The sequence below is a fragment of the Oncorhynchus masou genome, unplaced genomic scaffold (assembly GCF_036934945.1).
Source record: "Oncorhynchus masou masou isolate Uvic2021 unplaced genomic scaffold, UVic_Omas_1.1 unplaced_scaffold_2554, whole genome shotgun sequence".
Taxonomy (NCBI): Eukaryota; Metazoa; Chordata; class Actinopteri; order Salmoniformes; family Salmonidae; genus Oncorhynchus; species Oncorhynchus masou.
Genome location: NW_027016838.1, coordinates 48,686 through 60,283, shown reverse-complemented (window position 1 = coordinate 60,283; position 11,598 = coordinate 48,686). Strand labels below are relative to the sequence as shown.

The following is an 11,598-nucleotide window of genomic DNA, read 5'->3' as shown; positions in this document are numbered from 1 at the left end:
TATACAGTAGTGTAAAGAGTAAAACAGGTAAAACATACAGTAGTGACAGTAGTAGTATAGAGAGAGTGTAAAGCCGTATACAGTAGTATATATACAGAACACCTGATATTAGGTTGCACCCTTTATTCCCTCAGATCAGCCACAATTCTTGGACTCTACAAGGTGCCGAAAGTGTTCCACAGGGATGCTGATACGTGTTGACTCCAATGCTTCCCACAGTTGTGTCAAGTTGGCTGAATGTCGCTAGGTGGTGGACCATTCTTGAAGCACGGGGAAACTGTTGAGATTAAAAAAAAAGCAGCATTGCAGTTCTTGACACACTCAAACCGGTGTGCCTGGCACCTAGTACCATTACCCCGTACAAAGGCACTCAAATATTTTATCTTGCCCATTCACCCTCTGAATGGCACACATACCACAATCCATGTCTCAATTGTCTCAAGGCTTGAAAATCCTTCCTCCCCTTAATCTACACTGATGATTGAGGCGGATTTAACATGTAACAAAAATAAGAGATCATAGCTTTCACTTGGTCAGTCTATGCCATAGAAAGAGTAGCTGTTCCTAAAGTATAAAACAGTATACAGTATTATGTCTGACACCACACTTGACTTGTCTTTGCCATCTGTGACTGACCTTTAGCAACGACTGACACATTGGTTATTGGTGTGTGTGTTTGAATCATGGTTGTCCTCAATTGATGTTCAACTACTACGCTATGGAGGTTCTATAATTGTCGGAGATGGCGAAGTCATACCAGAGACTGCCTTTCTCCCTGGCTAACCATCGATGCCCCCTCCTCTCAAGTCATAGCAGACTGCCTTTCTCCCTGGCTAACCATATGCAGACCCTTTCTCCCTCCTCTTCAAAGTCATAGCAGACTGCCTTTCTCCCTGGCTAACCATCGATGCCCCCTCCTCTCAAGTCATAGCAGACTGCCTTTCTCCCTGGCTAACCATCGATGACCCCCTCCTCTCAAGTCATAGCAGACTGCCTTTCTCCCTGGCTAACCATTGATACCCCCCTCCTCTCAAGTCATACCAGAGACTGCCTTTCTCCCTTGCTAACCATCGATGCCCCCCTCCTCTCAAGTCATAGCAGACTGCCTTTCTCCCTGGCTAACCATTGATGCCCCCCTCCTCTCAAGTCATACCAGAGACTGCCTTTCTCCCTTGCTAACCATCGATGCCCCCCTCCTCTCAAGTCATAGCAGACTGCCTTTCTCCCTTGCTAACCATTGATGCCCCCCTCCTCTCAAGTCATAGCAGACTGCCTTTCTCCCTGGCTAACCATCGATGCCCCCTCCTCTTCAAGTCATAGCAGACTGCCTTTCTCCCTGGCTAACCATCGATGCCCCCCTCCTCTCAAGTCATAGCAGACTGCCTTTCCATACTACCCCTGTCTGAAGCTGACTAGACACCATTCACATTCCATTTTGATAATTAGTTGTACCTGTTTTTTGTTTTGTTTTGCTTTGAGATTACATTTTGTAATCGAAAGTGCTATATAGCGAAATAACTTATTTATTGTGCTGTGTTGTTGTTCCCAGGTGATTCTGAAGGGCGCGGGCGTGGCCGGAGCGGAGAGATGGCCGTGGATGACATCACCTTGAGAAAAGGTTCCTGCACCGAGGAGCACAATCTGAGAAGACATTAATACACACAGCAGAGAGAGACAGAGATGGAGAGAGAAAGAGAAAGATAGAGCCCAGGGAGGAGCAGACTCTGAGAAGACATTAATACACACAGCAGAGAGAGACAGAGATGGAGAGAAAGAGAGAAGATAGAGCCCAGGGAGGAGCAGACTCTGAGAAGACATTAATACACAGCAGAGAGAGACAGAGATGGAGAGAAAAGAGAAGATAGAGCCCAGGGAGGAGCACAATCTGAGAAGACATTAATACACAGCAGAGAGACAGAGAGATGGAGAGAAAAGAGAGAAGATAGAGCCCAGGGAGGAGCAGACTCTGAGAAGACATTAATACACACAGCAGAGAGAGACAGAGATGGAGAGAAAAGAGAGAAGTGGAGAGAAGATAGAGCCCAGGGAGGAGCAGACTCTGATTGGACCCCCATAGAGGGTCCAAGAGCACCTCTGGGAAGAAGGGGCATTTCTCTCTGCCTGTCTAATAAGAAGACCGCACCAAACCTGTCCACCAACAAAGAGGACTGCAACAAACCTGTCCACCAATAACTAGACTGCACCAAACCCTTCCACCAATAAGAAGACTACCCCAAATCACAGGGGAGAAAGAGGGTTCACCATGTGATCCCCCACCACCCCTACCCAACTCTCCATCACCCGGTTCCTCACTATTGACCTGTGCTTGCCCCTGGTAACCCTGGTAACGTCCCTGTGAGCACTGCCACCCAGCCAATCACACCGCCCAAAGGCCTCCATCGATGTTTCATCATCTTTCATATTTTAGTCTGAAGCCATATCTGATTGTTTGCTATCCATCATTTAGATTGTATAACTGTTTTAACCTGCGTCGTGTTCATTTGGGTACCAAACAGGGAAAAACTGACTGAAACAGGGAGGGACTACGAGGGCTTGTCCAATAAGAAACAATTATTTACATTTTCCATTGCAGAGCATTTTAAAACATTTCCTGTTCTGTGCCCTAATGAGCAGGACCAAGGGACAACAAGAGAAGACACCAACCTGTAATGATAATGGGGAGAATGAAAAATCCAAACCCTGCTCCGTTTATTTAGACAAATCAAATTCTGTAAAACTAGTGCTGAGGCACTCGTATGTTACTATTGCTACAACCGTATGCAAGTTCACATAATAAGCCATTATTATCTGAATTCTGAATTTTAAGATTGACCGTGATTTCTCTCTATGTGCTTTGTTCTATTAAGTGCAAGTTGGTTGTACTGGCGATGACAGTATCAACGATTTCTGGCTCTCACCCAGTGTATTATTGTAAATGTAGTCGTGTGTACATATTCTAGAACACTTTCATGCTCATATTAAGCTGTGTGGTTTATACGTTTATGTAAATTCAGACTTATGTATTAATTGGAGTGGAAAAATGTATGTTTTCGTTTGTTTCTATAATTCAAGATCAATATATGGATAAACATTTGAACCTTGTGGGAATACAAGGCTGTTTACAGTACATAAATGATCATATCTGTTCATGCTTTATGTTGAATTACTAGATCGCTTCCTCAGTAGTTTTGTAACGTTTCGCAGTACACAGTTGCATTATTGTGCCATCTGCCATAATGAAGGTTCTGATCTGTTGGAAATTCAAACTGTACTATATGCATGGATCAGTTCACCAAATTCTCATAATATACTCAGCCAATGATGTAAATAAAAGGACATTGACTGATACATGTTTGACTAAGCGTGTCATTGTCATGTTGTCTTTGTCTTTTCTGTGTGACACACTTTTTACATCCAATCTAAAACAAAAAAAACAACGCTTTAAGTGAGAAGTAGGCATTTGTCTGAAGCCAAACATTCACATGAGCACCACAATGACCACTCCACCCATGTTCCACTAAGGTTTTCCGGCACATAGCTTTGACCTACTACAGTAGCTATGTTGCAAAGGAGGTTAGTGGCACCTTAATTGGGGAGGACGGGCTTGTGGTAATTTCCTGAGCAGAATTAGTGGACTGGTATCAAATACATTAAACACGTGGTTTCCATCTGTTTGATGCCATTCCATTCGCTCCGTTCCGGCCGTTATTATGAGCTGTCCTCCCCCTGTGCTATGTTGGTCTATTGCACTTCAAACAATGTGTATGCAGGTTGCTTAGGATTCAAATCTTATCAAACAGCCTAATTAATACTATTTGAGGAGGTGTGCCCACAATAATGTAATTTGTACCGCATACAAGTTCAAGTATTGGATTCTTCACACACAACACTAATCCCATTTCACTACCGTTTCAAGATTTTTTTAATTACATGAAAGGAAGCTTTACTTTTATACTTACAATACCATCATGCTTGATTGAGCTGTTTTGTCCTCTAGTAATGTGGTGCCTGCCTGTATTTCCATCAACCATTATTTTAGCAATACATGTAATTGAGAACAAAAATTATTTTGGGGGTCAGTAGGTTCCCAAGATAAGTGGTGGTGTGTTGGACACAGTCACTCATATATAGAGGTATATTCATGGGTTGCATGTTTGTCACAATATTGTTTTGAACGCTCATTTTGGGTTGATGCCCGACTGAGCATTCTACTCAATGCATTGTCAATGAGCCCTGATGAAGATTTCATCCAGAGTGCATTACAGTGGCTTGGAAATTACATTCAAAAGGGGGCAAATAATTAGTAGGAAAACCTTTTGTCATCATTTTGTCGATCAGGAGCTCTACCTTATATACAGAGGCAGTCCCGTTAGATCTCTTATATACAGACAAGTTATATTTGCATGATTTAGCTTATTCGTTCATCATTAACGTTTGCTTCATTCATGTGACAGACCAATACTGGGTCATGCATGTGACAGACCAATACTGGGTCATGCATGTGACAGACCAATACTGGGTTATGCATGTGACAGACCAATACTGGGTCATGCTTGTGACAGACCAATACTGGGTCATGCATGTGACAGACCAATACTGGGTCATGCATATGACAGACCAATACATCACGAGGCTTCTTCTCTCTAAGCAGATACCTTGAAACTGAGAGATCTTTCATTCTCAAAACAAGAGTCTGGGAGTACTCCCAAGTTGAAGTTACTAATAGTGAGGATTCGTTCAATTAGTCACTTGCATGAACACAGAAAACGGTTATTAGAAAAGCACAAACATAGAACACAGAAATGTAGAAATAGAAAAGCACCAACCTAAAATGTTCCATCACATGGGAAAGACAAAGCATTTGAGTGCCTTTGAATGGGGTATGGTAGTAGGTGCTAGGCACACCGGTTTGTGTCAAGAACTGCAAATCTGCTTGGTTTTTCACACTCAACCGTTTCCCGTGTGTATCAAGAATGGTCCACCACCCAAAGGACAACCAGCCAACGTGAAACAACTCTGGAAAGCATTGAATCAGCATGGGCCAGCATCCCTGTGGAATGCTTTCAACACCTTGTAGAGTCCATTCCCTGACGAATTGAGGCTGTTCTGAGGGCAAAAGCGGGCGCAACTCAATGTTAGCAAGGTGTTCCTAATATTTGGTATTCTCAGTGTGTATATAATACTGTATATACAGTACCAGTCAAACGTTTGTACACACCTACTCATTCCAGGGTGCACCTACTCATTCCAGGGTGAACCTACTCATTCCAGGGTGAACCTACTCATTCCAGGGTACACCTACTCATTCCAGGGCACACCTACTCATTCCAGGGCGCACCTACTCATTCCAGGGTGCACCTACTCATTCCAGGGTGCACCTACTCATTCCAGGGTACACCTACTCATTCCAGGGTGCACCTACTCATTCCAGGGTGCACCTACTCATTCCAGGGTACACCTACTCATTCCAGGGTGCACCTACTCATTCCAGGGTACACCTACTCATTCCAGGGTACACCTACTCATTCCAGGGTACACCTACTCATTCCAGGGTACACCTACTCATTCCAGGGTACACCTACTCATTCCAGGGTACACCTACTCATTCCAGGGTACACCTACTCATTCCAGGGTGCACCTACTCATTCCAGGGTGAACCTACTCATTCCAGGGTACACCTACTCATTCCAGGGTACACCTACTCATTCCAGGGTACACCTACTCATTCCAGGGTACACCTTCTCATTCCAGGGTACACCTACTCATTCCAGGGTACACCTTCTCATTCCAGGGTACACCTACTCATTCCAGGGTACACCTACTCATTCCAGGGTACACCTTCTCATTCCAGGGTACACCTACTCATTCCAGGGTACACCTACTCATTCCAGGGTACACCTACTCATTCCAGGGTACACCTACTCATTCCAGGGTACACCTACTCATTCCAGGGTACACCTACTCATTCCAGGGTACACCTACTCATTCCAGGGTACACCTACTCATTCCAGGGTACACCTACTCATTCCAGGGTACACCTACTCATTCCAGGGTACACCTACTCATTCCAGGGTACACCTACTCATTCCAGGGTACACCTTCTCATTCCAGGGTACACCTACTCATTCCAGGGTACACCTACTCATTCCAGGGTACACCTTCTCATTCCAGGGTACACCTACTCATTCCAGGGTACACCTACTCATTCCAGGGTACACCTACTCATTCCAGGGTACACCTACTCATTCCAGGGTACACCTCATTCCAGGGTACACCTACTCATTCCAGGGTATACCTACTCATTCCAGGGTACACCTTCTCATTCCAGGGTACACCTACTCATTCCAGGGTACACCTTCTCATTCCAGGGTACACCTACTCATTCCAGGGTACACCTACTCATCATTCCAGGGTACACCTACTCATTCCAGGGTACACCTACTCATTCCAGGGTACACCTACTCATTCCAGGGTACACCTTCTCATTCCAGGGTACACCTACTCATTCCAGGGTACACCTTCTCATTCCAGGGTACACCTACTCATTCCAGGGTACACCTACTCATTCCAGGGTACACCTACTCATTCCAGGGTACACCTACTCATTCCAGGGTACACCTACTCATTCCAGGGTACACCTACTCATTCCAGGGTACACCTACCCATTCCAGGGGTTTTCCTTATTTTTACTATTTTCTACATTGTAGAATAATAGTGAAGACCTCAACAATATGAAATGACTCACCTGTTTTGAGCTCCACACTATTAGGTAAAAACAAATACATATATATACTTTTTTGGGGGGCTTGCCTGTTTTGCTTGTTATTTTGTTATTAATACGTGATATTATCAGTTTGCAAACAATGTAAAAATAATAACAATTGAGTTAATAAAGCCGCATACAAACATGGTCTCCTTTTTTGCTTTCTTGAGTAAAGCAGCTCCAAAATGCAGGTGTTTCAGCCTAGCTCAGCACTTTCTGTGGTGGTGGGGCAGCCAGCGGAAAATACAGAGCGTTGCAAAAGAAAATTACTTCTTAATCTTGGCCTGCTCTGGTAATGTGCCTCTCAGACACCTGTACCGAGACTTCCTAAATCCTAACAAAAAGATGGTGGATAGAGTGCATTCGGAAAGTATTCAAACCCCTTGACTTTTTGACATTTCGTTACATTATAGCTTTACTCTAAAATTGAGTAAATATTTTTTCTTTCATCAATCTACACACAATACCCATAATGACCAAGTGAAAAGAGGTTTTTAGAAAGTTTAGCAAATGTCTTTTTTTTTAAATAACAGAAATACCAGACAACATGCTTTGAGACTTTAAATTTAGCTCAGGTGTATCCTGTTTCTATTGATCATCCTTGAAATGTTTCTACAACATGATTGAAGTCCTCCTGTGGTAAATTAAATTGATTGGACGTGATTTGGAAAGGCACACACCTGTCTATATAAGTTCCCACAGTTGACAGTGCATGTCAGAGCAAAAACCAAGCCATGAGGTCAAAGGAATTGTTCGTAGCACTCTGAGACAAGATTGTGTTGAGGCACAGATCTGGGGAAGGGTAGCAAAAGAATTCCACAGCATTGAAGGTTCCCAAGAACACAGTGGCCTCCATATTTCTTAAATGGAAGAAGTTTGGAACCACCAAGATTCTTCCTAGACCTGGCCAAACTGAGCAATCGGGGGAGAAGGGCCTTGGTCAGGGAGGTGACCAAGAACCCGATGGTCACTCTGACAGAGCTCCAGAGTTCCTCTGTGGAGATGGGAGGACCTTCCAGAAGGACAACCATCTCTGCAGCACTCCACAAATCAGCTTGTTGCATGGAGAAGCATGGTGGTGGCAGCATCATGCTGTGGGGAAGTTTTTCAGCAGCAAGGATTTGGAGATTTGTCAGGATCGAGGGAAAGATGAATGGACCAAAGTAAAGAGAGATCTTTGATGAAAACCTGCTTCAGAGCGCTCAGGACCTCAGACTGGAGCGAAGGTTAACCTTCCAACAGGACAACGACCCTAAGCACACAGCCAAGACAAAATAGCTGTGCAATGACGCTCCCCATCCAACCTGAGAGAGCTTGAAAGGATCTGCAGAGAAGAATGGGAGAAACTCCCCAAATACCGGTGTGCCAAGCTTGTAGCATCATACCTTAGACGACTCAAAGCTGTAATCGCTGCTAAAAGTGCTTCAACAAAGTACAGAATAAAGGGTCTGAATACTTATGTAAATATGATATTTCAGCTGTATTTTTTTAAATAAATTTGCAAAAGTTTTTACTTTGTTATTATGGGGTATGTAGATTAATGAGGGAAAAAATTATTACATCATTTAAGAATAAGGCTGTAATGTAACAAAATACCTTTCGAATGCACTGTAAATGAAGACAGTTCACTTAGGCTGTTTCCTTTATTTATTTTTGTCAGTTCAGGTCTACTTAACTTGGACACCAATGCAATAACAGCTGAGTTTGGTCTACTTAGTTCCTTGACTTTCATTGATCCAGGAAAAAACAGCAAGTGGTGTCCCTCGCTCCCACTTCCATCTCTGATCCTAATTGGATAGCCATGACCATAGGGGATTGGAGTTGATGGCTATTTTAAGGTTCACTCTACTGATTCTGCCACACTAGACCAAAGTGTATGATGATGATACAGAAGTCAGAAGTAATTTTTTTGAATCTTTATTTAACTTGGTAAGTCCGTTAAGAACAAATTCTTATTTACAATGACAGTGTTCAGGGGCAGAACGACAGATTTTTACCTTGTCAGCTTGGGGATTCGATCCAGCAACCTTTCGGTTACTTGCCCAACGGTCTAACCACTAGGCTACCCAAAAAACATAAGTTTAAACTTAAGTTGACCGGAATATTTTGATTGAAATCACAAAAATATTTGTTGCTCTTTGACCCTTCATCTACTTGTCTAGGTAGGGGTAATGAACTTGTAAAAATACAGCCCAGTACAACAACAAAAAACGAGACATCTACAATGTTCTGGGTAAAGGTGACCCGCACTTTGACCTTTATAACTCTTGAACGGTGTGTCCTAGAAACAAGCTGCTTCCTGCACAGAGCAACATTTATTTGAAGTGGAGTTAAATAAGGTTAAATAAAACGGAGTTGCTGACAATCTGACCTTTCCCTGAACTTTTATTCTCCGGACTAAAGATCCTGAAGCTTCTGCTCATCACATTCTGTGCATGTGTTTATTCTCTACTTTACTACAGTCCTTGCTCTGCTCTTAGAGAACAGGCTACTCTGGCGAATGGTGCTGTTTAATAAAGATGGATCAAAGCTGAATCAATGTCTGCAAGTTCTGCAAGATCACATAATGAACCGACTATAATAGCATAGTATTACATTACTGTAAGACAAAAACACCAGTGCATTTTTCTCTCATGTGGCTAAAACTTATAGGTCCACGAGGCAAACTTGTTAACACTATCTGCTCCACAATTCACACAATCTACATCATTCAATACAACACTGTAGGATAGTGTGAAACACTGTATAACTCAAGAAGATCAAACTGATTGAGATTAAATGGTTTGTATGCAGATACTGCATGGATGTTTCACCGGTAATACTTGAAGAATTATCATTCTTGATTGACAGGGGGAAATGTGAAGAAAAGGACACCTACATTGTTTTTAGAAGAAAAGGTCTGTGAAAAGTCCCATTCGCAGCCACATTTTGATAAGGGAAACTGTACTTCATGTCATTTCCAAATTGGATCAGAACATCAATCGTGTCTGGCCTTTTCTAACATAATAGAAGGGTTAAGTAAAATATTATTATTTTTTATTTTTTTCAGTTCAAGTTCTAGTTCAAGTGCAACATGTATCTAACAATTGAACCAAAGTCAATTACCTAGGTTGCATTTATTAGGGCACACCGTAGAAAAAGGTTGTAAAACATGCTTCAATGGAAAATGAAAACAAGTGGTTCTTATTGGACAAGTCCAGGTAGTCTCTCCCTGTATCTGTGCATTTCTTCCATTTGGGGCATAAGAAATACGACCGACTCATTTTACAGGGCCACACTGTTCTCCACATTGTTGGGATTCAGGTAGGTATATGACAGGGGTAAAGAGACATTCCTGCCTTGGATTTCAAAATTGTATTTCTTCAGCACATTTTGAGTTTCGTGAATCAGTTCCAGAGGGTCTTCTCACTGAAGTGATCCTGATAGCCATTTCCAAGAGCGACCTAAGGACGCAAGAGTTGATGAAATTTTAAATGACATTGAAACTGTTGTTTCATGAACCACTGAGTATATTTTAATTATGACTACTAAGGACACAATTCGATTGGCATTGTCATGAAATGTTTTAAAGTCATAGAATATACTTTAATACAGTTTCTCTCATATACTCACATAGTCAGTGGACTGCCTGCTCAGAAGGTACACCGCTGCCATGCCATTAACGGTGGTGTTGATGTCAGGGAAGGTCTTCAGCATGGTGCTCTCAGTACACTGCCCCTTAGTGGTGGGAGGTGGTTGTTGCAGAGCGTTGGGGAAGTTGGGCATCCAGCCCCCAAAATCAAACTGGAACGACAATGGCAAAATAGATCAAACTACTTTGCTTTTCCAATATAATACAACAGTAACACGGCAAACTAAAATCACACAATTGGTTTCATCACCTGTCCATTGTTGACTGCAGCATGTTGGACAGACACTGTGAAGATCACCATGGTGAGAAACTTGACCAGCTCTGTCACTGAACTGAAAGACTGAGGGATTCCTGCATGGAGAAGGTACAGTAAACCACTTCATTCAGACACTGTATTGACATTTTGCTAATTAACTAGGATATAGTTTTGGAATGTTAACCATGAAAGGGAAGTTGACCTAAAATCCAGAAATTCCCAAATGATTCCATACATTGAAACTAAATTGGTGGAGTTTGCACTCTCTCCCTCACTCTCCCCGTAGTGCCGAACGCAGACAGCTGCAAAAACTAGTCACATGATACATTATGTATCGTTGTACACTGCTCGCTCTGCTTCAATGTCAGTGAATGAGACAATCAGAATTTAATTATGAATTGTGGACAATCGGAATTGTGAATTGTGGACAAATGCTTTGTTTTATTGAAACATACAGCCGAATAAGCATTTTTTTGTGGAATGGTAATTGTTATCTACCTAGCATGTACTTTGCTCTCTTCTGATTGGTCAGATGTTTGTTAATTGTTGGAAGAATTTTTCCATGGACATTGTAGATACTTTCACCAGCTAGCACAAGGATGAAGGACTCATCTGGACAGCTGGTAAGAGCTAGCTACTATCTTTTTTCTGAGAGATTTAGAAGATTACTGCAGTTTTTGTCACCTTTGCAAAAATGTTTAAGCTTATTTGCCAACGTTTTGCTACTTTCTTGGAACGTGTCTGAAACAGAATCGCTGAACAACAGTAGCCCTGAACCTCTAGCTAATGCTAAACTAGCTGGACCATTAGACAATGTTATTCAAGCTGGACCTTTGGACAATGCTATTGACTTTGTAGCCCCCATCACTTCTCATGGGGGGCTTTTCAGGGAGATGGCACTTGGGTTGTTTGCTTGCTGGTCTTATTGCTTTGAAGTGGCTGTGCAGG

General features: G+C 42.5%; 1 pseudogene; it reads right to left on the bottom strand.

Moving 5' to 3' along the window:
• Window positions 1-8,397: 8,397 nt before the first annotated feature.
• LOC135539223 (hydroperoxide isomerase ALOXE3-like) overlaps window positions 8,398-11,598 on the bottom strand; it is a 31,885-nt pseudogene continuing 28,684 nt past the window's right edge.